The sequence below is a fragment of the Pongo pygmaeus genome, chromosome 15 (genome assembly GCF_028885625.2).
Source record: "Pongo pygmaeus isolate AG05252 chromosome 15, NHGRI_mPonPyg2-v2.0_pri, whole genome shotgun sequence".
In the NCBI taxonomy this organism is placed as follows: Eukaryota; Metazoa; Chordata; class Mammalia; order Primates; family Hominidae; genus Pongo; species Pongo pygmaeus.
The window spans coordinates 30,700,554-30,724,893 of record NC_072388.2 but is presented as its reverse complement, the minus strand read 5'-3'; the positions used below and the strand labels follow the sequence as shown (position 1 = coordinate 30,724,893).

The following is a 24,340-nucleotide window of genomic DNA, read 5'->3' as shown; positions in this document are numbered from 1 at the left end:
ATTTCTCTTTGAAATTACTAGGCATTTTGTAGAGCTATATTTTGAGATTATGCAAATACTTTCGTCCAATTGTTTTAGCATCCAGTGATGATTCTTGCCTATAACTATTATTATTATAGTATTTAATAAATGGTTGGCAGTTTTGAGGGTAATGTGCAGAAGAAAAAAATTAAAAAATAATAAATGGTGATTTTTCTATTTCTATAATTTCTTCTACATTTGTTAGAGTTCTATTGTAAGAAGAGATCTCCATTCTCCCAGTTTATTTATTAATTTTAACCCTACGAACTCATGGATATTTTTTTCAGTCTATGAATTACAATTCATTACTATCTTAACTTATTTTGTGGCTCAAATTTGTTTTCAATTTGGCCAGTGGTTGCCCTTTTAACTGGGCCCCTATATCCACTTGACATATCCCAATCATTTCTTGAGCACAGCCATAGTTTCTGGTGTAATAAGATGCTCTAGGGTCATCTTATACTTTCTCAGCCGCAGTCCTGGAATCAGCCATTTCTCTGAGGAGCTGAAGTTCCCCTTATTTGGAAAAGGTATTTAGAAACCAAGATCTGAGCTAGGAGTGCTCATGGCTACTGGGCTTTCACTGTTTCTAGGACTCTCAGTGGACAGAACTGGAAAATATATGTATGTATACTGAAGCCATGCATACACAAGCATTTGTATATATTTCTTTATATTTGTGTGTATATATTAGAAACCATGAGTTCATATTCACACCTCCAATTCTAATCCATCACAGAGGTCATTCCAGCCTTCCTTCTTCCCTTATTTGTACTTTCTTCCTCTGACAAAGTACTTAGTTTTCATTATATTATTTACTGCAATATATTTACTTAATTGCTCTAAAGGACACATAATTTCAAAATTGCTAACCCTGTGAAAAACAAGCTATTAGCTAAAGAACACTGTGTGCAATTCTTTCACCTTGTAATATATAATCAAAAACTGTTTTCCAAAGTTGCTTAATTATGTCCTTCACTATCCCATTCACTGTTGTTATATTATTCATGTGTGATAGTTAGGTTCATTTATTACTAGTTGTTTTCCACTTTGGGTTTCCCCACATCCTGGATGATTTTTTTTTAAGTAAGTGAAATATTAACATGGTTCTGAAAGTCAGAAGTATATAAAAAGATATATCAAGATAAGACTCACTCCCACTTCATCTCTTCTCCATTTCCATTCCCCTCCACTTTTTCCCTCCCATATTAGTCCATTCTCACACTGCTATAAAGAAATACCTGAGACTGGGTAATATATAAAGAAAAGAGCTTTAATTGGTTCATAGTTCTACAGGCTGTACAAGAAACATAGTGGCTTCTGCTTCTGGGGAGCATCAGTAAACTTACAATCACGGCAGAAGATGCGAAGGGGTAGCAGTCACGTCTTACATGGCCAGAACAGAAGCAAGGCAGTGGGGTTAGAGGTTCCACACACTTTCATCAAACAACCAGATCTCAAGAGAACTCACTACCACCACAACAGCACCAAGGGAGATGGTGTTAACCATGAGAAACCGCCCAACCAGAGTCCAGGTGGACCATAGAGCTGCTCTCTCAATTGCCCAATGGTCAGGGAAGAGCTGAGTCCAAAGAATATGCTTTGAAGGACAGCAAACCTCTTAATGTGCTGGATTTTCACATACTTGTTTAGAAACATGTAGGAACAGAGATAACTAGAGCCAAAAAGGATATGAACTTCCAGCTACTGCTGTTGAAGACACTGCAAGATTTCCCAGTTGGTCATAAAAGCCTGGGAGGGGAAAAAGCTGAAGACTCAAGACCAAGACATCAGAGAAAAACATCTAAATAAGACAAGAGCAGAGACACTCCAGCCAAGGAATTTTGCAACTTCCAAATCAGGAGGCACTGGAGATTGAATATGAGAATGCTGTTGCATGTTATCTGCTATTTGCTTTAAGCTGACATTGAGCAATCTGAGGTTCTTTGCACTTAATCCCTCAACTGCTTTTAACAAAGTTCCTATTAAAGCACCTGGTCTTGTGTCATTGAGGAGTGACATCTGGGTCTCAGGGAACAACTGTAGGTCCTGTACCCATATTACAGAGAAGCAGCCTGCACTGGTACCTAAATAAGGTATTTTCCTTCTGGGTGAGGCAAACGCTACATTAGTAGCAAATGCAACATTCAAAAAACAGAGACACCTAGATTCTTGGGAGATCATGGAGGACAGGAGGCAGGACTAGATTGCAGCTCTGACTTGGATGGACAGAGCAGCATATGGAGGCTTGCATCGTGAATTTTTGCTCCAGAACAACTTCAGGAATAAATCAGGAAACCTGAGAGGACCCACATACCCCCTGAAGGAAACAGATTGCTTCTGCAGGACCCAGGAGACACCTCAAATACTGTGCTGGTTTCCACAGCTGAGAGACCCACAGATGGTTCACATCACAGGACTCTGTGCAGACAACCCCCAGTACCAGCCCAGAACCTGGTAGACTTGCTGGCTGGCTAGATCCAGAAGAGAGATAACACTCACTACAACTCAGCCCTCAGGAAGCCATATCCATAGGAAAAGGGGGAGAGTACTATATCAAGGGAACACACTGTGGGACAAAAGAATCTAAACAACAGCCTTCAGCCCTAGACCTTCCCTCTGACAGAGCCTACCCAAATGAGAATGAACCAGAAAACCAACTCTAGTAATATGACTAAACAAAGTTCTTTAACACCTCCAAAAAATCACACTAGCTCACCAGCAATAGAGCCAAATCAAAAAGAAATCCCTGATTTACCTGAAAAAGAATTCAGGAGGTTAGTTATTAAGCTAATCAGGGGGGTGCCAGAGAAAGGTGAAGCCCAGCGTAAGGAAATCCAAAAAATGCTGCAAGAAGTGAAGGGAGAAATATTCAAGAAAATAGATACCATAAATAAGAAACAATAAAAACTTCAGGAAACAATGGACACACTTCTAGAAATGCAAAATGCTCTGGAAAGTCTCAGCAACATAATTGAACAAGTGGAAGAAAGAAATTCAGAGCTCAAAGACAAGGTATTCAAACTAACCCAATCCAAAGATAAGAAAATATGAACAAAGCCTCCAAGAAGTCTGGGATTATGTTAAATGACCAAACCTAAGAATAATTGATGTTCCTGAGAAAGAAGAGAAATCTTAAAGTTTGGAAAACATAACTGGGGGAGTAATCAAGGAAAACTTCCCTGGCCTTGCTAGAGACCCATACATCCAAATACAAGAAGCACCAAGAACACATGGGAAATTCATCACCAAAAGATTATTGCCTAGGTACATTGTCTTCAGGTTATCTAAAGTTAAGACAAAGGAAAGAATCTTAAGAGCTGTGAGACAAAAGCAACAGGTAACCTATAAAGGAAAACCTGTCAGATTAACAGCAGACTTATCAGCAGAAACCCTACAAGCTAGAAGGGATGGGGACCCTATCTTCAGCCTCCTCAAACAAAACAATTATCAGCCAAAAATTTTATATCCAGTGAAACTAAGCCTCATATATGAAGGAAAGATACAGTCGTTTTCAGACAAACAAATGCTGAAAGAATTCACCAATACCAACCACCACTACAAGAACTGCTAAAAGGAGCTCCAAATCTTGAAACAAATCCTGGAAACACAGCAAAAAAGAACCTCTTTAAAGCATAAATCTCACAGGACCTATAAAACAAAAATACAATTAAAAAAAAAAAACAAGGTATACAACCAACAAATAGCAGGATGAATAGAATGGTACCTCACATCTCAATACTAACATTGAATGTAAATGGCCTAAATGCTCCACTTAAAAGATACAGAATTGCAGATTGGATAAGAATTCACCAACAAACACTCTGCTCCCTTCAAGAGACTCACCTAACACATAAGGACTCGCACAAACTTAAGGTAAAGGGATGGAAAAAGACATTTCAGGCAAATGGACACCAAAAGCAAGTAGGAGTAGCTATTCTTGTATCAGACAAAACAAACTTTAAAGCAACAGCAGTTAAAAAAGACAAAGAGGGACATTATATGATGATAAAAGGCCTTGATATCACAATTCTAAACACATACACACCTAACACTGGAGCTCCCAAATTTATAAAACAATTACTAACAGACCTAAGAAATGAGATAGACAGCAACACAGTAATAGTGGGGGACCTCAGTACTCCACTAACAGCACTAGGCAGTCATCAAGACAGAAAGTCAACAAAGAAACAATTGATTTAAACTATACCCTGGAACAAACGGACTTAACAGATACATACAGAACATTCCATCCAACAACCACAGAATATACATTCTATTCAACAGTGCATGGAACTTTCTCCAAGATAGACCATATGATAGGTCACAAAATGAGCCTCAATAAATTTAATAAAATTGAAATTATACCAAGCACTCTCTCTCAGACCACAGTGGAATAAAACTGGAAATCAACTCCAAAAGGAACCTTCAAAACCATGCAAATACATGGAAGTTAAATAACCTGCTCCTGAATGATCATTGGGTCAAAAATGAAATCAACATGAAAATTTAAAAATTCTTCGAACTGAACGACAATAGTGACACAACCTACCAAACCTCTGGGGCATAGCAAAAGCAGTGTTAAGAGGAAAGTTCATAGCCCTAAACACCTACATCAAAAAGTCTGTAAGAGCACAGACAATCTAGACCTCAAAGAACTAGAGAAACAAGAACAAACTAAACCCAAACCCAGCAGAAGAAAGGAAATAACCAAGATCAGAGCAGAACTAAATGAAATTGAAACAAACAAACAACAACAACCAAAAAAAAATACAAAAGATAAATGAAATGAAAAGCTGGTTCTTTGAAAACACAAAATTAATAGACCATTAGCAAGCTTAACCAAGAAAAGAAGAGAGAAAATCCAAATAAACTCAATAAGAAACAAAATGGGAGATATTACAACTGACACTACAGAAATACAAAAGATCATTCAAGGCTACTATGAACACCTTTATGCACATAAACTATAAAACCTAGAAGAGATGGACAAATTCCTGGAAAGCTACAACCCTCCTAGCTTAAATCAGGAAGAATTAGATACCCTAAACAGACCAATAACAAGCAGTGAGATTGAAATGGTAATTTAAAAATTACCAACAAAAAAAGTCCAGGACCAGATGGATTCACAGCAGAATTCTACCAGACATTCAAAGAAGAACTGGTACCAATCCTATTGACACTATTCCACAAGACAGAAAAAGAGGGAACCCTCCCTAAATCATTCTATGAAGTCAGTATCATCCTAATACCAAAACCAGGAAAAGACATAACAAAAAAAAAAAAAAAAAAAACTACAGACCAATAGCCCTGATGAACATAGACGCTACAATCCTTGACAAAATACTAGCTAACTGAATCCAATAACATCTCAAAAAGAAAATCCAACATGATCAAGTGGGTTTCATGCCAGGGATGCAGGGATGGTTTAACACATGCAAGTCAATAAATGTGATACACCACATAAACAGAATTAAAAACAAAAATCACATGATCATCTCAATAGATGCAGGAAATGCATTCAACAAGATCCAGCATCCCTTTATGATTAAAAAATATAATAAATACAATAAATAATAAACATAATACATATAAATATAATATATATAAAATAATAAAAATAAAAAATGATAAATATAATAAAAGCCATCGATGACAAACCCACAGCAAACATAATACTGAATGGGGAAAAGTTGAAAGCATTCCCTCTGAGAACTGGAACAAGACAAGAATGCCTACTCTCACCACTTCTCTTCAACATAGTACTGGAAGTCCTAGCCAGAGCCATCAGACAAAACAAAGAAATAAATAGCATCCAAATTGGTAAAGAGGAAGTCAAACTGTCACTGTTTGCTGATGATATGATCGTTTATCTAGAAAATCCTAAAGACTCCTCCAGAAAGTTCCTAGAACTGATAAAATAATTCAGCACAGTTTTCAGATACAAAATTAATGTACACAAATTAGTAGCTCTTCTATACACCAACAGCAACCAAGCTGAGAATAAACTCAAGAACTCAACTCCTTTTACAATAGCTGGAGGCATTACATTACCTGATTTCAAACTACATTGTAAGGCCATAGTCACCAAAACAGCATGGTACTGGTATAAAAATCAGCACATACACTAATGGAACAGAATAGAGAATCCATAAATAAACCCAAATGCTTACAGCCAACTGATCTTCCACAAATCAAACAAAAACATAAAGTGGGGAAAGGACACCTTTTTCAACAAATGGTGCTGGGATAATTGGCCAGCCACGAGTAGGGGAATGAAACTGGATCCTCATCTCTTCCCTTATACAAAAATCAACTAAAGATGGATTAAGGACTTCAATCTAAGACCTGAAACTATAAAAATTCTAGAAGATAACATTAGAAAAACCCTTCTAGACACTGGCTTAGGCAAGGATTTCATGACCAAGAACCCAAAAGCAAATGCAATAAAAACAAAGATAAATAGCTGGGACTTAATTAAACTAAAGAGCTTTTGCATGGCAAAAGAAACAGTCAGCAGAGTAAACGGACAACCCAAGAATGGGAAAAAAAATCTTCACAATCTATACATCTGACCATGGACTAATATCCAGAATCTACAATGAACTCTAACAAATCAGTAAGAAAAAAGAAACAATCCTATTAAAAAGTGGGCTAAGGATACGAAGAGACAATTATCAAAAGCAGACATACAAATGGCCAACAAACATGAAAAAGTGCTCAACATCACTAACGATCAGGGAAATGCAAATCAAAACCACAATGCGATACCACTTTACTCCTGCTAGAATGGCCATAATTTAAAAATCAAAAAATAATAGATGTTGGCATGGATGCGGTGAACAGGGAACACTTCTACGCTGCTGGTGGGAATGTAAACTGGTACAACCACTCTGAAAAACAGTGTGGAGACTCCTTAAAGAACCAAAAGTAGAACTACCATTTGATCCAGCAATCCCTGGATCTACCCAGAGGAAAAGAAGTCATTATACGAAAAAGATACTTTGCAGAAACGTGAAACCAACCCAAATAAAGAAACTGTGAGATGTAGATAGCTAGACAGATATAGATATAGAGATATATGATGAATATATGTATGATATATATAATATATGAACTGTATATATGAATATATGTATAATATATAATATATGAACTATAATATATGAATATATGTATAATATATATGAACTCTGATATATATGATGAATATATATAATGATATATATGATGAATATATATAAGATATATATCATATATATGATGAATACTATATATATCATATATAGGAATATGATATATCATCATATATGATATACATATATCTCATATATATACGATGAATACTACTCAGCCATAAAAAGGAATGAATTAATGGCATTCACAGCGACCTGGATGAGATTGGAGGCTATAATTCTAAGGGAAGTAAGTCAGGAATGGAAAACAAAACATTGTATGTTCTCACTCATAAGTGGGTGCAAAGCTATGACGATGCAAAGGCATAAGAATGACACAATGGACTTTGGGGACTTGAGGGAAAGGGTGGGAAGGGGGTGAGGGATAAAAGACTACAAATAGGGTGCAGTGTATACTGCTAGGGTGATGGGGGCAACAAAATCTCACAAATCACCACTAAAGAACTTACTCATGTATCCAAACACTACCTGTTCCCCAATAACCTATGGAAATTAAAAAAAAAAAAAAGAAATAAAAATAAAAAACAGAGACATTTAGTTGCAAATAAAAAATAACAATCTTAGTAAAAACAGAACTTCTGTTCAAACCAATGCCATCAAAAGATAAAGGGGAAGAATTCCTCTCCTTTTATGGCCATGGGACCTGAATTCTGGGGCTTCAAAGCTTGAATCAGAGTAAACATTTAAGTAAATGCTTCCAATCTGCATACTGGATGCTGCTTTTCTCTCTCAAAAAAAGGTCTCTTACACCCACCCTTTTTTTTTTCAGAGTGTCATGAGGCAAGATGGAGTTTCTTATTGAAGGTGAAGTCCAAGCAAGACCAGCAACAGCATCGTGACAGGTGAAGCACCAAAAAAGTAGTCCAGAGCTTTTTATCATTTCAAATTTGCTCCTTGCAGATCTCCCTAATGCCAAGCAGATCAAAGCATGGAGTATTCATAAAACCCCATTAATTCCATCAGCACCCATTACCATAAGTTGAATCAATTTTTGGAACTGGAGCTTTCATTATAGGCATCATCCATATCCCTTCACCCACCCTAACAGACCCCATTTTAATCTCTCCCCACCCCTGCATATACAAACACAAAATGTTTTCAGAATTTACGTACACTTGACACCTTGCCAGTGACAATCATGCCCCCTAAAATCAAAACAAGTAATAATAATGTGGACTTTGTTCTTTTCAGGGAGCTCATTGAAGGGTGGAGCTGAACCCCCACGAAGCAGGATAAACCAGTTCCTATTAAACCAATGCATCAGAGACACTGAAACAGCACAAGTAAACACCAGCCTGAGGCTAGGAAACTAAAGTTCTGGTCTTAGCTCTGCCACATATTAAACAAATCATTTCTCCTCTAAAACTCAAGATATAGCATTGAGGTCCCCTCTGTTACCAAAATTCTATGATTCTACGACTTCTTGTAGGTAGCCATTATCAGCTATCCTTTGCTTCTCTCCTCCTCAGATGACTAAGCAACAACAACAAAACATGAGGTGACAACTTTAGAATTTCCCACATTTTAGCCCCCATTCCCTCATGAGAATTTTTCTAGTGGTATTAAGATCATCCTGAATACTCTGCAGATTGGGGCAATGTAAGACACAGAATCTTTACCCTAGAGACTTTACCTATTGCTCCGGTATCATGAAAATTAACCTAGTAAAGAAAGAAAGCCCTCCTCCCATTATTCTAGCAAGAAGGGAACACACTGACGAAAGATTCATTCCTCTTGGGCCTATAGCCTCATTTCAACAGTTAAGGGATTTTGCTCAATCATAGCATTTACCAAATGTAAGCCTTTAGTTAGCAGTGTGCTAACTCTTAATCAGGTGCTCCTAATTCCCGCACTGTACACCACATTACTGGTGGCCGTTTGTGCGTCATGAACCAGTCCACCAACAGTCTACCCTTGGTCACTTACATGCCCAATGGCAAAAGCAGATAACACTGGAGTGTTCATCACAACTTTAAGTTCTCAAGGCAGCAGATATGGTCAAAGATGCTCACTTTGAAATCCATTAGCAAAGTGCCACATGAGATACTTGGCCTCTCAATAATGCTGTTTTCCTCTAGGATTGAAACAGATGATGACCCTTTCTTGAGTTAAGCAAAAAAAGTTGGCTTGCACTCAGGAGCCATGTTTAAACACCAGAATTACCTTGAGTTCAGGGAGATGATCCCACAAGGAGAGGCCCAAGAAAGCTGAGATCAACCAAGGAAAAGCAAACGTATGCCTCCCATCCCCAGGGAGCTCCCAGAGCAGGCCTGGGCTCATTGAGTAAATTGATATGCAGAATTACTCACGATATTTAAATTTCTTTCCAAATGCTCCCAGTTGAATTTATATATGTTACATCACATGATGTAACTCCACTGTAATGTCACTAAGGCAAGCATACTGAATTTTCTGGGATGGGCCAAATTCACATATTTTGTCTCAGCCTCAAAGTATGTGATACATTATAGGTTTCAGAGACTGCAGTCATTCTAGAAAATAATACAGTTCCTTGAAAGATAATTCACCCACTTTTTCAGACTAGATTAGGAAATGACATGGTACAGTCATAACAGGTACAGTCCTGTCTTGTTTTCTATTAAAAAGCCTTCATCTATTACTGTGGCAAGTATATGATATACTATTTTTGACAAACAGTTAAATAAAAGATATTCTTTTAAAGTTGTTTTAACACAATTCTTCTTTTACACAACTAAACATTTTGCTGATATTCTGAAGTAGTTTCATCTTCAGCCTCTCTCATTACTTTTCACCGGGACAGAAAACACACACACACACACACACACATAAAATCTGCCCCCCGATTAGAACCTCAAAATTCTAACTCTAATTCTAGAATGAAGCATAATCTTTCTAAAGCAGTAATTTTTTTTAACCAGGGGTTGTAGGGCTCTGGTGATACAGGAATTTTGAAGCTAGTGTCCAGAGGGTAAGGCTGGTGGAGATACCAACAGTGTGCAGGTGGTGGCAGCAGCACCCTTTGCGGGCCCACCCTCCTCAGCCCAGCTGCTACCACATCTCTCCTGTTCCAGGTAGCCACATCCAAATCACTGCATCCTTCCCCTGTACCACAGTTTGCTCCTATTGGTACAGTTTCTTTCCCATGAAAAACAAAGCTGGTATACACTTCCACACTCCCCCTCTACCACACGCAGTAAAACCCAGCAAGCATTTCTCAAGGATTTTCTCTGGATATGCCACTGTAACTGGCATTTGAATCCTGCCAATTTTTCCTTCTGAGATGAAAAGATGAAGCTGCAGCATAAGGACATCATGTCATTGGGCACAAAGCACTCAACAAATTTTCTAAATTGAAGTATCTACCAATGATAGCTAACATTTATTGAGCACTTACAATGTGCTGGGCATTCTACTAAACATTTTCATGAAGTAGCTCACTTAATCCTTACTATAACCCTATGCAGTAGAAATCATTATTATCTTCAAATGATAGACAAGGAAACTAAGCCTCAAACACAGTGTGCAACCTGCCCAGCGCTCACACAGTGAGAACATGGTGGGACCAGGACTTGAACCTGTGATGTCCCACTCTGATGCTGGTACAGAAATGTCCTCAATTCAGAGCCTCCCTCTGAAATCTTACTCTCAGACAGAGGGGTAGGCTCCAAGCAGAATTCCAGAGACAAATTCCCAGCAGATGGCTTAACTGGTGAGAGGACTGAAAAGCACTAGTATCAGCAGAGAAGTGAAGGAATGGAAACAGCAGCAAAAAGAAAAGACAGAAAGGGAAACCAACGTTTGCTAAGGACCTGCTAGGTGACTCACAATCTTGTAAGGTATTACTAATCCCCTTTTCACAGATAAGATTACTGAGGCCCAGAAAGTTAAATAACACACCAAAGGTAAGGTAAATCAGGACTCCACCAAACTGGAAACGAACAGGCAGAAATTTTCATTCATCTAGGAAAAGAGAGGGAAGGGACAAGATCATACAGTGAGTAGTACTCTGGACCTGAGGCAGGTGAGGGTTTGAGGATGGAGGTGAGGAGAGACACTGGTTAAAAACCAAAGGAAGAACCTGAGGAGCCTTGGGTACACAAGTCATTAGAGGAGGGTTTAGGGCCAGATGAGGTAAGTTAGAAGAAAAGGAGGGACAATGAAGCAGAGAACTAAAATAGAAGGTTTATGGAGGAATAGGGGTAATTAAAGGAATGGCCAAAAAAGCAGCAGATGTTGGTCTCTTCCTCCTCTTCTCTTCCTCCCAGCCTTTCTCTCTAATGTAAACTTCACTCTGTCTCCTAGTTCCCCCACTGCTCTACCTCCAGATCTTAGTCTTATATTTCTTTTCCTTTCCTTTAATGGCCCAAACAATGGAACCAAAGTATACTTTTACTTTATATGTCGATTGAGTAAAGTCATATGCTCTCAGTTAGTTTTTAAATTAACTCAAAAGATAGTTTTCTATCTCTACCACTACCCAGAAACTTCACTAAAACTAGAACTAAGTCTCTCTTCATAAGTAAATATGAATATCTCCATAAATATCATAAGGAGACCTTACTGATTTTTTTTTTTTTTGGAGATGGGGTCTCACTCTGTCACCCAGGCTGGAGTGTGGAGGTGCAATCTTGGCTCACTGCAACCTCTGCCTCCCGGGTTCAAGCAGTTCTCCTGCCTCAGCCTCCAGAGTAGCTGGGATTACAGGCATGTGCCACCAGGCCCAGCTAAATTTTTTTTGTATTTTTAGTAGAGACAGGGTTTCACCATGTTGCCCAGGCTGGTCTCGAACTCTTGGCCTCAAGTGATTTACCCCCATCAGCCTCACAAAGTGCTAGGATTACAGACGTGAGCTACCATGCCCAGCCGATATTTTCTATTAATACGTATCTTTAAATTTGTCTTATTCCTACCATAGACTAGGTGCTCTGAGGGCATGTTTCTTCCACTGAATTGTCATTTTTAAAAATAAGACTTTGGAGATTTGTTTTACGTATAAGCCCTGCTAAAAACACTAAGGGAAAAAAAACTCTTTTGTAAGAGGGTGTTAAGTGAAATCTTCACTGAAATCTGAGAAATCTTGAGAAGTAGAAGTTCTAAAGCAGATGGTTGCTCTCTATAACTGACTACAAGTGGTTTTAATGGTAGCAAGTTGCTTTTCTCATGTGACAGGACTCTAGCAGCAAATAATTCTGGAGGTGGTACAGAGGCTTGGGGAAATCAATAAGGACCAGCACTTTCTATCCTTCTGTGTGTTGGCATTGCTTTCCCTTATGAGAGGCAGAAATTTTATAGCTTTTCTATCTATATGCCTCTTGAAGGAAGAATCTGCTTTAAAATATTTTACTAATGTCTGAACCACCGACTTTGATAACATAAAACACAACTTCAAGCCCAAATGTAAGTAAAAAAGACCTTTCAAAATCTTCATTCGTTTATTCAGTCACTCACCAAACATTTGCTAGTTTGTACCTGATCCGAGGTAGGCACTAGGATGGAGATTGAGAGATAAATAAACTATAAAATGTTGTCTCTAGGAGCTTTCATTCTGGTGCAAGAGACACATAAAAACAATTTATCACAGGTCGCTCGATCATGTACTACAAGTAAGGAAAGAAGAGGGGGCTGGGGGGAACTCAGAAAAGGAGAAGTTACTGCCTGAAGACACTGAGGAAGCCTTCATAGAAAGGATAATCCTTCTAGTCTTGAAGGATACACAGACATTTGCCAAGTGCATTTTCAATGCCAGGAGCAATAGGCTCACAGAATAGAAAAGGAGCTAGAGATTCAAATCAGATAGTAAAAGTCTTTATATGCTCAGCAGAGACAAACGGGTTTCTTAAGTCTGAGAATGACATGGAGAGCTTCAAATTTGAAGAAGAAAACTTGCAACATGTAAAGACAAATTTATATAAGGAAGTAGCCAGAGAGAAGGCAGCTGTGGTCATCTCCAAGACGTGATAAGTGACTAGATGAGACAGAGACAGAGAGGAGTAGAAAAGATGGGCTGATTGTGAATTTCTAAGGCAGATGTGACAGGATTTGATACACGTTTAGAGGTGGAGTGATAGGGAGGAGACATTGTCAATGGCAATTCACAGATTATCAGGCTAGATGGAAGCTAGATGGAAGGTGATGTCATACATAGAGACTAAAAATAATGTTCTTGGCAGGAGTTGCTGAGCTCAGTTCTAAAGTGTTGAGTTTGAGGTTCTGAGAGGCATCCAGGTCAAGATCCAGTCAGAGATACAGAGCTCAAGCCTATGACCAAAGTCTACAGACCAAACAATGATGGAGACACCCTCTCATAGGAGGGGCGGACATCATTAAAGAGGATCAAAGGGGAAAGGAAAAGAAACAGGAAGCCCAAGGAGAGGAGGGACAGGAAGTGAGGAGCAGAATGAGATGTGGAGAGAGAAAAAGGAAATGAGGGAAGAAACAGTCTTTATACTTTACTCTGATGGAAAGGTATAAATCTATCTCAGGTTTCCTGGCTCTTCCTCAGGCAACTCTGTGTAAAATAAGACAGCAGAATAGAAACAGAGAACCTATATTACAGAGGACAGTTGACAGCAGCAAAGAAGACACAGGAAAAATGAAAATAACTTTCTACCTTGCTCCAAAGAATTTAATGAGATTTTCTTTAAAAAGCTAAGTAGTCTGAAGTAATTTCATACTGCAGAAAATAATCTTACACTCATGGCTGGGCACGGTGGCTCACGCCTGTAATCCCAGCACTTTGGGAGGCCAAGGAGGTGGAATCACCTGAGGTCAGGAGTTTGAGACCAGCCTGGCCAACATGGTGAAACCCTGTCTCTACTAAAAATACAAAAAAAAGTAGCTGGGCATGGTGGTGCATGCCCGTAATCCCAGCAACTCCGGAGGCTGAGGCAGGAGAATCGCTTGAACCCAGGAGGCAGAGGCTGCAGTGAACTGAGACCGCACCACTGCACTCTAGCCTGGGTAACAAGAGTGAAACTCTGTCTCAAAAAAAAGAAAAAAGAAAGAAAGAAAGAAAAGAATCCTACACTCTTCAATTGTCTTTAAAGAAACTGCTCATTGCTCTATTAGATAAGTATTAGTTTCAGTTATCCGGAAAATTCACATAGATGAAATGTCTGTGACAGTGTCAAAATAAAAGAATGATTTCCATTTATAAGTATTATTTTTCCCCAGCTATTTGAAACAAAAAACACTATCCTAAAAAGAAGTTACTGGTTTTGGTCATCTTAATAGCTTTATAACACTAGAAAATAAATCAAACCAGTCTGAAAGTCACTTTGGTGTGCAGCCTAATAGATCATGCACATGAGGACAATCAATAAATATTATTTCCTGTTATGATTAGGCTGGTCCCTCTTCCCCAGCAGGTACCCAATCCTCAGCCACTTTCCTCTCTTCCAGGAATGAGCTCCCACTGACTTCAAAGGAAGCTTTAAAAATGGATTAAAGCAAAGATCATATACGGACTTCAAAGGGAGCTCTGAACACACACAAGATATTTCATGCAGGAAGGGATGGAGATGGAAATTTTGTTCCTCTTATTATTCCATGCTTAATGAATACCACCAGCATTTTCCATGTATTCAGCCAAAGTGTATTTCTTCCCTTTGCAACACTTTCCATTTTGATGACATCATAATAGTTGTTTATTTTAGAACAAAATCTAATACTTGCTCTAAATATTTCAGTATTATTATAGTGATGCTAAATGTTAGTTTTTTCCCTATATAATATGGCAGCCATGACAATTAGGTTTTGTCATACCATGCAAAATATTGCCATTTTAATTACATACCATAATGTCACTATGAAAAATTTTGAGTTACTCTTTAGAGCATAATGTTCTTTTAGTATACACAGCCAGATCTGATTCTCAAGACTCTCTTTCTCTCCCCAAATGCAAATAATTTAATAAGTTTAGAATTTTCAGTGTAAGTGTTCACCATGTCTACTGCCTCTCTGCATAATTGTCAATATACCACCACCACCACCTTAACATATGCAAATTCAAATAACTTACTCTTCATGGCATTGAAGAGACTGTGAAAACAAGAAAATATACTCCAAGTACAGTTTATATTCTCCATAAAAAATCTCAGACTCATTCTAATATAATAATTATGATTACTCAGGGGCTCTTAAACAAGTATTGTAAGTTAATAAAACTCCTACAGAGCCCTCTGAACTCACAAGGATTCTGGTGTTCTCCAGAAGTAGGGCACCCAGCTAACAAATAGTCAAATGAACACAGGTGTGCTCATTTGAACACAGGTGTGGCTGATGTCTGTGTAGGAGGAAAGCAGTGATTTTTACCCAAATGGGCAGCCCTTTTCTAGGAATCTCCATACTCCTGTGACTGTACTCATAGCTGGCCTTTCTCTCAGCATGACACCCTGGCTTCTCTCTCTCTCTCATGCACGTGCATATATGCACATTTCCACATGGGAGTGATGAGCCACATGATGCAAACAAACAAAAAAAAATGTGGGAGGGTGTCAGAAAAGGCTCTCTTCTATTCTCACAGGAAAAACAAAAGAGGACATGGCTGAATGTGTTATACAATTCAAAGGAGAGAAAGATCAGACACAACATCACATTTGATTAAATTCCATATAAGGCCTCACATTGGAAATAATGAAACTAGTGGAACTGCTGCCAATAGTAAGCTACAATGAGCGAGATAAATAATTGCACCAAACCAGTAAGAAAGGTTCAAAGGATACGCGTAGAAAGGCACTGATTTAGTTAGGAAATCCAAGTCTGACTTTAAATTATAAGACAAGACCAGAACCATTTAGGAAAAGTGATGTTTCCAGGACCTACTGGTATATTCCATATGCAGTCATGACAGAAATAGCCAAAATGTTGCCTTCCTCAATTTACTCCTCACCTAAACCCAAAAGCAAACAGTTCAAACGAAAACAAAACCTGCAGGCTGGGCGCAGTGGCTCACACCTGTAATCCCAGTACTTTGGGAGGCCGAGGTGGATGGATCACATGTGGTCAGGAATAAGACCAGCCTGGCCAACATGGCGAAACCCCATCTCTACTAAAAACACAAAAATTTGCCAGGCATGATGGTGGGCGCCTGTAATCCCCAGCTACTCAGGAGGCTGAGGCAGGAGAATCACTTGAACGCAGGAGGCGGAGGTTGTAGTGAGCCGAGATCGCGCCACTGCACTCCAGCCTGGGCAACAGAGTGATACTCTGTCAAAAAAAGAAAAAAACTGCAAACATATACCCTTCTTATTCTCAAATGAAAGCCTGGTTTGAGTATAACTTTACATCCACATTTTGAAACAGATAGTTCTTTTATCTGGTTTTAATAGAGAACTTAGTTTTATTTAAAAGAATAAGTACTAATTTTCTCTGTTTTATCCATTTTGCTTATTTATTCAATAGACACTGACCAAACATTTATTATATGAAAGGCACTGCAATAGGTCCTATGTAAGAACCCAAAATGAAACAGATGTAGACTCCATTTTCCTGGGGCCACAGGAGGGCTACTACAGGGCACAAATAATGATATTGCAGGGGAGAATGTGTTCTATGGCCATCACGAATAAGACACAGATAAAGCTTATTATATCTCACTTAAAAGCAACTAAGGAAAAGTAAAAACTAATTTTCGTTGAAGTGTTTCAGAACCCTAGTTCTGAGGGGAAGTTTATAGATTTTCTAAGGGAGTAGGGGGTGCCCCAAGGTCAAATAAGTTCAAATAATTTTGGGAAACACTTGGTAGACAAGTTAGAATAGGTTTTTTACTGTAGGACTTCCCAATACCTTTGATGAGCTAATTTAACTTGCAAATTTCCAAGAGGATAGTAGAGTTGGCAACATTTCTCAAACTCATTTGACTACAGGACACTTTTTTTCAGAGCATCTCATGGAACTACTGATCTACAAAATACTTTGGAAGTCCTAGTACAGTTTGAGCTTGTGCACAAAATATGGAGCATTTCAAATTGACCAGTCTTAAGTAAGTGAAGAAGACAAAGTTGGAAAGGTAAGTTAGAGTCATATCACGGATGACTGTGACCTGCTGACCACTCTCTCCTGGAAACTCCCTTTCCTTAGCCACTATGTTAAGGCAAGCCTGAATGACTTTGGCTCAAAATCTGCTCTGCCACTCACTTACTAATCTTAAGACCTTCAGCAAATTATTTTTCTTTCCCTGAGTTTCCTTATTTGCATACCTATAAAATAGGGTTGTTAAGAGGAAGGATTCGATGAGCCCATGAATATAAACTACTTATCATACCTGACAAATAATAAATGTTATCTATCTTTCCATCTGGGGCGATTCCCTTTCCTGCCTTTTGAATAATCCCCTCTGCCTCCCTAATTGACACAGCATTTTCTTCAGGTTCCTTAAATATAGGCTTTCCTTAGAATTCCTTTAGCCACTTTTTTTTTTTTTTTTTTTTTGCTTACTCCAAATGTTCTCCTTTAGTGATAGCTTCAATTCCCTAGCCTGATACACTCCATATCTACAAACCCAGCCCTGATATTTCTCTAAAATTCCAGAGAGTACTTCCAAACAACACCTGAACATGTGTACCTGAAATGTCCTACAGGTACTTTGAGCTTATCATGTTCAAAACTGCACACAGTATCTTCTGTTGTAGTGTACTTCTATACTTCTTTTCCCTTCTGTATTATATGTCCCATTATCAAACACCCAGTCGTCAAACCTAGAAAACCTTGAATTCATTTTTTACTTTTTCTATTCTCTCAACCCTGCCTTTGCCTCCACTACTTCCCTCCCCACATTTGGGTGATAACTGATCCACCGATTCCATTTCCAGATTATTTCTTGAATTGATTAGTACTGTTTCATTCCTATTATAGGCTTTCATCACATTATTATCACCTCTCATTTAGATTTATGAAATAGGTTTCTAATTTGTTTCACTCTTCCAATTGATCCTCTACACTATGATGTTTCTTAAATACAAAATTATCTTATTTTCATATCTTAAAACCTACAAAGATTATAATTTTTATATCAAATACCTTAAACAAACAATGAACACTAGTTAATGAGAGTCATGCTGAAGTATTTAGAGAGGAATGAACTGAAATGTATAATCTGTTTTGAAATGTATAAAAAATAAAATGAATTGATGGATTATAAAGGGATAGATAGGTGATTAAACAAGTTTAGCAAAATCTTAATAGTACAATCTAATGGTAGTTATACTAGTACTGATTGTAGAATTCATTCCATTTTATTTAAAAATAAAATCTGTACTTTAAAACTGTTCATGATAAAATGTTGGGGAAGGAGGAATAAAACTATGAAGGCTCCGGGTTGTCTACAGGGTAGCATCCAAATACCTTAAGTACGCCCTTCACAACTTGGCTCCAATCTACCACTCCAGCCTTCCATTTTCCTACTGATTTGACCCTATGTTCTAACCAAATGGAATGAATCAACATCCCCTTAATGCCTTATAGACTTTTTTGTGGCTAAGGCTTTGTCATCCTTCTATCTTTGCCTGGAAGAGTCTTTCATTATTTTTCTGTCTGGCAAATGTCTAATCATTTTTAACAGCAGCAGCATCTCCTCTGGGATGACTCCCTGGACAAAGTTAACTGATTGATATTCATTCTCTGTCTCTCTGTCTCTCTCTCTCTCTCTCAATTGCATTGTAGCACTTACCGTGTTGAGCTGTGATTAATACTTACGTATGTGTTTTTTCCCAACTGCACCAGCTGCTCCTTGATGACTATCTCCCAGTCTTTGTATACACAATACCCAGCATAGTCCCAACACATTTTAGGTCCTCAATATATGTCTCTGAATTAAACTGAACACCAGACTAAGCAGTATGCTATTCCTTATGCAAAGTTTTAGGTTGCTGTCTCTGGGCCTTTTTACTTTGCTCAATGGCAGTCTGTCTGTCCTCTGTTCCATATGCCAGGGGTTTTCACTATCGCTCATCTTTAACCAGGGATAAGTATATCAGCTGTTGTATTTAATCCAAATGGGTTACATACATTTCAAATCTGTCTTCTATAATTATGGAGTAAGGGTTTTTCTTCCTATAAAGATTTTTACATGTGAGGAGAAGTTCACTGACAATTAGCTAATGCTTGGTCTATTTCTAGAAGTGCTAAAAATGACCTTATGAAACTGCCTTTGCAAAATTATAACAGACAGTGAAAGAGATCTAACTTAACTGACTGCATCTTGCTTCTAATCTCCAAGCTGTCCTTGCTGATTCCTGGGCATAGGCTGAACTAACTTTGGGAGAAACTTAGTTTACAGTTTAAACAAAGACAGTAACAGCCCTTTCCCAAAGCAGACCTCCTTCTTGCCTGGGGACTAGATTGCCTTTGTAGGACTAACATTAGCCAGAAGATTAAAAATTATGGTTTAGGAGTCATGCAGCTGGAGGCTACAAGATTCCAACCCTCCCTAAACTGCTCCTAAGATCAGTGCTTGAGATATTTTGCAGACCCTGCACTTGATGGATCAGCTGGCACCACCCAGATCAATAAACTGGCTCATCTGATCTTCTGGACCCCCACCCAGGAAATGATTCAGCACAAGAAGACAGCTCTGACTCCCTATGATTTCATCTCTGACCAATCAGCTCTCCTGGAACACTGGCTTCCCCCACCCACCAAGTTATCCTTAAAAACTCTGCTCCCCAAATGCTCGGGGAGACTGATTTGAGTAATAATAAAACTCTGGTCTCCCGCACAGCTGGCTCTGTGTGAATTACTCTTTTTCTATTACAGTTCCCCTGTCCTGATGAATCGGCTCTGTGTAGGCAGCAGGCAAGGTGAATCCCTTAGGCAGTTACACTTATACCCCCCCCACAAAAAGCCATACATTTTGAAATGAAATTTATATTATAAAGAGCTAGAACCATGAGACTCTGAAACATTGAAAATTCTCTCAAAATTTCTACCAAGGATTGTGTCTAACATCATCTTTTCCTAAAACAAGCAACAATTAGCAACAGCACTTCAACCACTCACTCAATTTCCCCCAATCATTCTCAGTATTCTCAAAAGAAAGTTTCCAAAACTACCCAAATCCCGTAATGCTTGCTCTCTCTCTTTTTCTCTCTCCTCTCTCTCTCAGACACACAAGCACATGTGAATACACACACACACACACACACACACACACACACACACACAGAGCAACAAAAAGATGTAGAGGTAAAACTGAATACACCATTCATTCTTCCAAGGTAATGTTATTTTGCCTGTGGGGTTCCTAATTCCTCCTCCTAATGCTTTCAGAAAAATTCTTGCCAATTAATAATTCAATGCTTGATTCCAAAAATCTAAATCTTGCCAGTGCCTCTACTTTGTCTCTAGCTTCCAAAAATAAAAAAAAAAGTGATCTTAAAGAATTATATTACTATAAAGAAGCTTTACTCTGTTAAAAAATATATAACTATTTTCAGAGTTCATTGTTATGGCCATTTGATTTCGATGACTAGTACTTCTTACCCATTACAAACAGTACACCTGACCCATTAAATTGACACTGGTCCAAGTTTCACTAAACTAAAACATCCCCTCCTCGGCCTGCTAATGGTGTATTTCTTTATAAAAAATCTTAACTAGTGACTCAGAACTCCTTTACAAAGAGTCACAGAAGCCCACAAAAAAAAAAAAAAATGCATCAAAAGTAAAAGAAAAAAATGTTACATTAATAAATACTTAGTATTTACAAAGTGGTTACAATTTTGATTTGCATAACAAGTCTTCCCCAGTTCCCAACCTGTTAGCCACTCCTTCCTCAAGCTAGCCTCCTCAGGACCATGTGCATCCTTCTGTACAGCAGTTTATTTGTTCATCTCCTCTGTGAGGCCCTGACCCTTGGAGGAGCATCCTATATCCCCAGGGCACAGTACAATGAAGGAATAAAGTAGGTACTTATAAATATGTGTAGGGAAAAAAAAGAAAAGGAAGGAAGGAGAGAAGGGAGGAAGAGGGAGAAGGAGAGAAGAAAGAAAAGAGAAGTAGAGAGAGAAAGAGAAATAGGAGTGAAAGAGTAATAATCTGCATATCTTGCAGATGAGGAAACCACCCTTCAAATCAGGTAAGTGACTTCCCTAAGGAGCTTCCACACCACCCGACTACACCCGGAATCTTTGACTCCAAGCTACACCTTAGTTCCTCCTAGTCTCCACGGATTTGAAGTACCCTGCCTCTTTCTAACTTCCTCTTATTAGATCATTCTTCAAAAAACAACAGTTAATCCCACCTTTTCATGAAGCTTTCCTCACTTATTTCAACTCCCCGTGATTTTTCCCTCTACTGCAGACCAATGTCACCAATTTTTATAGAATCACTTTATTTTATTTAGAAACAGCGTCTTGCTCTGTCACCCAGGCTGGAGTGCAATGATCATAACTCTGCAGCCTCAAACTTCTGGGCTCAAGCAATCCCCCAGCTTCAGCCTGCTGAGTAGCTAGGACTACAGGTGGGCACCCCCAAGCCCAGCTAATTCTTTTGGTTTTTTGTTTTGTTTTGTTTTTGTTTTGTAGAGATGGAGGTCTCACTATGTTGCCCAGGCTAGTCTTGAACTCTTGGCCTCAAGTGATCCTCCTACCTTGGCCTCCCAAACATACAAACATGTTAAAACTTAAATAAAAACAAATAGTAGTCTTCATGTGTACATTTTATGTATTTACCTATCCTTTTCTCAGAAAGATTTTAAGGTGACTTTTTACATATGTGTGTTCTAGCTCTATAAAATGCATGTATATTCATTAGGGGTTGGGGTTGTGGTGCATATGTCTTACTTATGATGTTTTATCAGTCATAGAAAACAAGTCAAGAATTTATTTTTAAGACTTAGTTAATTTTCATGTTTCTGAAGTTCTCTTGCCACAGTTTAATATATACTCCTCTACTTCTCAGTATTACCATTTAAACTAACAAATAACATCCCTCAAAAGAAATCAACCAGAGTGAGTTTAAAAAGGATGATCTGTTGACTCAGTTCTGCACCTTCAGGAATCTACTGAAATTAAAACCAAGAGTCATAATGAGTCACTCCTCTTCCTCTTACACAAGGAAAGACCAATCATGAACGGAATACACAACGAATAAGGCAGGTCCCTCCAGTACTAAAATCTGCCCAAGTCTTTTCATGCCAGCAAAACTAAAAAATTCTAACCCCAAAAAGATCTTTAATCACTTTCTCATTTTTTTCCATTTTCAGAGCCTTCATAACAGTAATGTTTTCAGCTTTAAGAGAACTTACCACCACTCCATTGTTTACAGTGTAGTAAAAGATTTATCTTATGCAAGTTGCTCAGTCTTTCTTCCATTTCACCAGCACTAATACAGCCACTGGTTTCTTCTCTGATCAATTAATAAGTTGTTAACGGCTAAGCCTCAGAACTGTGCAATAAAAGACACTGCAGAGCTCTGCTAATGGTCACATATCAGGAACAACAGTTCTGGTTTGTAGGGAATCAAACTCCCTCATTATTTGTGTTCACTTCTGGTAATTAAGCATTTAAATAGCACTTGACATTCAGCAACCATTTTTATAAGCATTCCTCTTAAGAACCTAGAACACCATCAGTTCAATAGCACCGTCTTTGTAAGGCACAAACTGATGGTGGCTAAGGACCAAGAAAGCTTCTCCCTTTTGTGTGAAGGTGATGCTACTCCCGTTAGGGAAACCACTAAGCTTCTTTTCCAACAGCAGTTTCTGGTTTGTGCTAATTTGTCGACAGTCTTTCTGTCTTTTACCAAGTCTCCTCTTCACAGATGGCAGGTGTTTCAGAACCTTTGACCCTGTCCTGCAAATGCCAAGCATCATATGGCCAAAGTGGAACACAACATACTGACTTAGAAATAATGGTCATGTAATGACCCCATGTTAAGCTGCTCTAGGAGGTTATAATTTTTGTTTTTGAGATGGAGTTTTGCTCTTTTCGCCCAGGCTGGAGTGCAATGGTGCAGTCTCAGCTCACTGCAACCTCCACCTCCTGGGGTCAAGCGATTCTCCTGCCTCAGCCTCCTGAGTAGCTGGGATTACAGGCTTCCGCCAACATGCCCGGCTAATTTTTGTATTTTTAGTAGAGATGTGGTTTCACCATGCTGGCCAGGCTGGTCTCAAACTCCTGACCTCAGGTGATCCACCCACCTCGGCCTCCCAAGGAGGTTATGATTTAAAGGGAACTTACACATTTTGTTTTGTTTAAATCATGGAGAACAATGAAAAGAATTGTTATTTATATTTGAAGCAAGCCAACCGCTAAAGGAATAAACTCAGTGCTTAAAATGGATTGTTTTCTCCCTCACCTGTTGAGGAAAAGATTCTTTAAATGAATTTAATAAATGTACTGTGCACTAACCACAAGCCAGCACTTGGAAGAAAACAGTGACCCAGGATCAAAAGGATGATCACTGTGAATAAGTTGTGTCAGGCTAACTTCCTCCTATTTCTTTGTTTTTAACAAGTTTGCCAAATTAACAGTTTAGAAAATGTAATCCATATGTATACCTATCTAAATTTCATCAAAGATTTTAACTAAGTTGATTGAGATGTGGACAAGATAATGGACAACAGGAAACCTGTAACAGATCTAATGACCTTGTCTAACAGTTACTGGTTTCTGGGTCTTTATCAGTCTGGAAGGAGGTTTTTTGGTGCCACACTGTATTAATTGTCCCTTGCCTACTGTGAACAGATCTTTCCTTTAAGTGCTTCTCAGATCCATTCACTTCCCTCCACCTCACTGCATATCTTGGTAGCAGTCCTGGCTATCTTTCATCTGGGTCCCTGCAATGGCCAATCTCTGCCTCCAGTCTTGCTTCCCTCTGGTTTTTAACCACATTTGAAGAGTGCCCATCTTTCCTGATTTGCCCAGTTTATGCCTGTTGTCCCAGAATAATTATTAATAAAGCCCGTTCATTCTCAAAAGTGCCTCCATTGGGTGAAATTATATGCCTAACTTTAAAGAGTATGATTCTAACTACATCACTCCCCCACTTAACACTTTCAGTGGCTTATCCCTGTCCTTAAAGTCCACATTTATTCAGCATGTTTTTGTTTTTTGGTTTTTTTTTTTTTTTTTTTACTTCTTAATATCCACTAAACTATAAGTTCCAAGAGGGCAGGGATTATTTAGTCTTATTTTGGTCTT

General features: G+C 38.5%; 1 protein-coding gene and 1 long non-coding RNA gene across 8 annotated transcripts in view; one reads left to right on the top strand and one right to left on the bottom strand.

The window, feature by feature from the left end:
* The window catches only part of LOC129013115 (uncharacterized), a 44,473-nt gene extending 24,616 nt beyond the window's left edge, over window positions 1-19,857 (top strand). Inside the window, exons 2-4 of the long non-coding RNA XR_008493773.2 lie at window positions 7,987-8,059; window positions 17,081-17,208; window positions 19,667-19,857. This is a non-coding gene — a long non-coding RNA (uncharacterized LOC129013115). The remainder of the gene's footprint in view (window positions 1-7,986; window positions 8,060-17,080; window positions 17,209-19,666) is intronic.
* Window positions 1-24,340, bottom strand: part of AKAP6 (A-kinase anchoring protein 6) — a 626,632-nt gene that overhangs the window by 438,941 nt on the left and 163,351 nt on the right. The window lies entirely within an intron of this gene.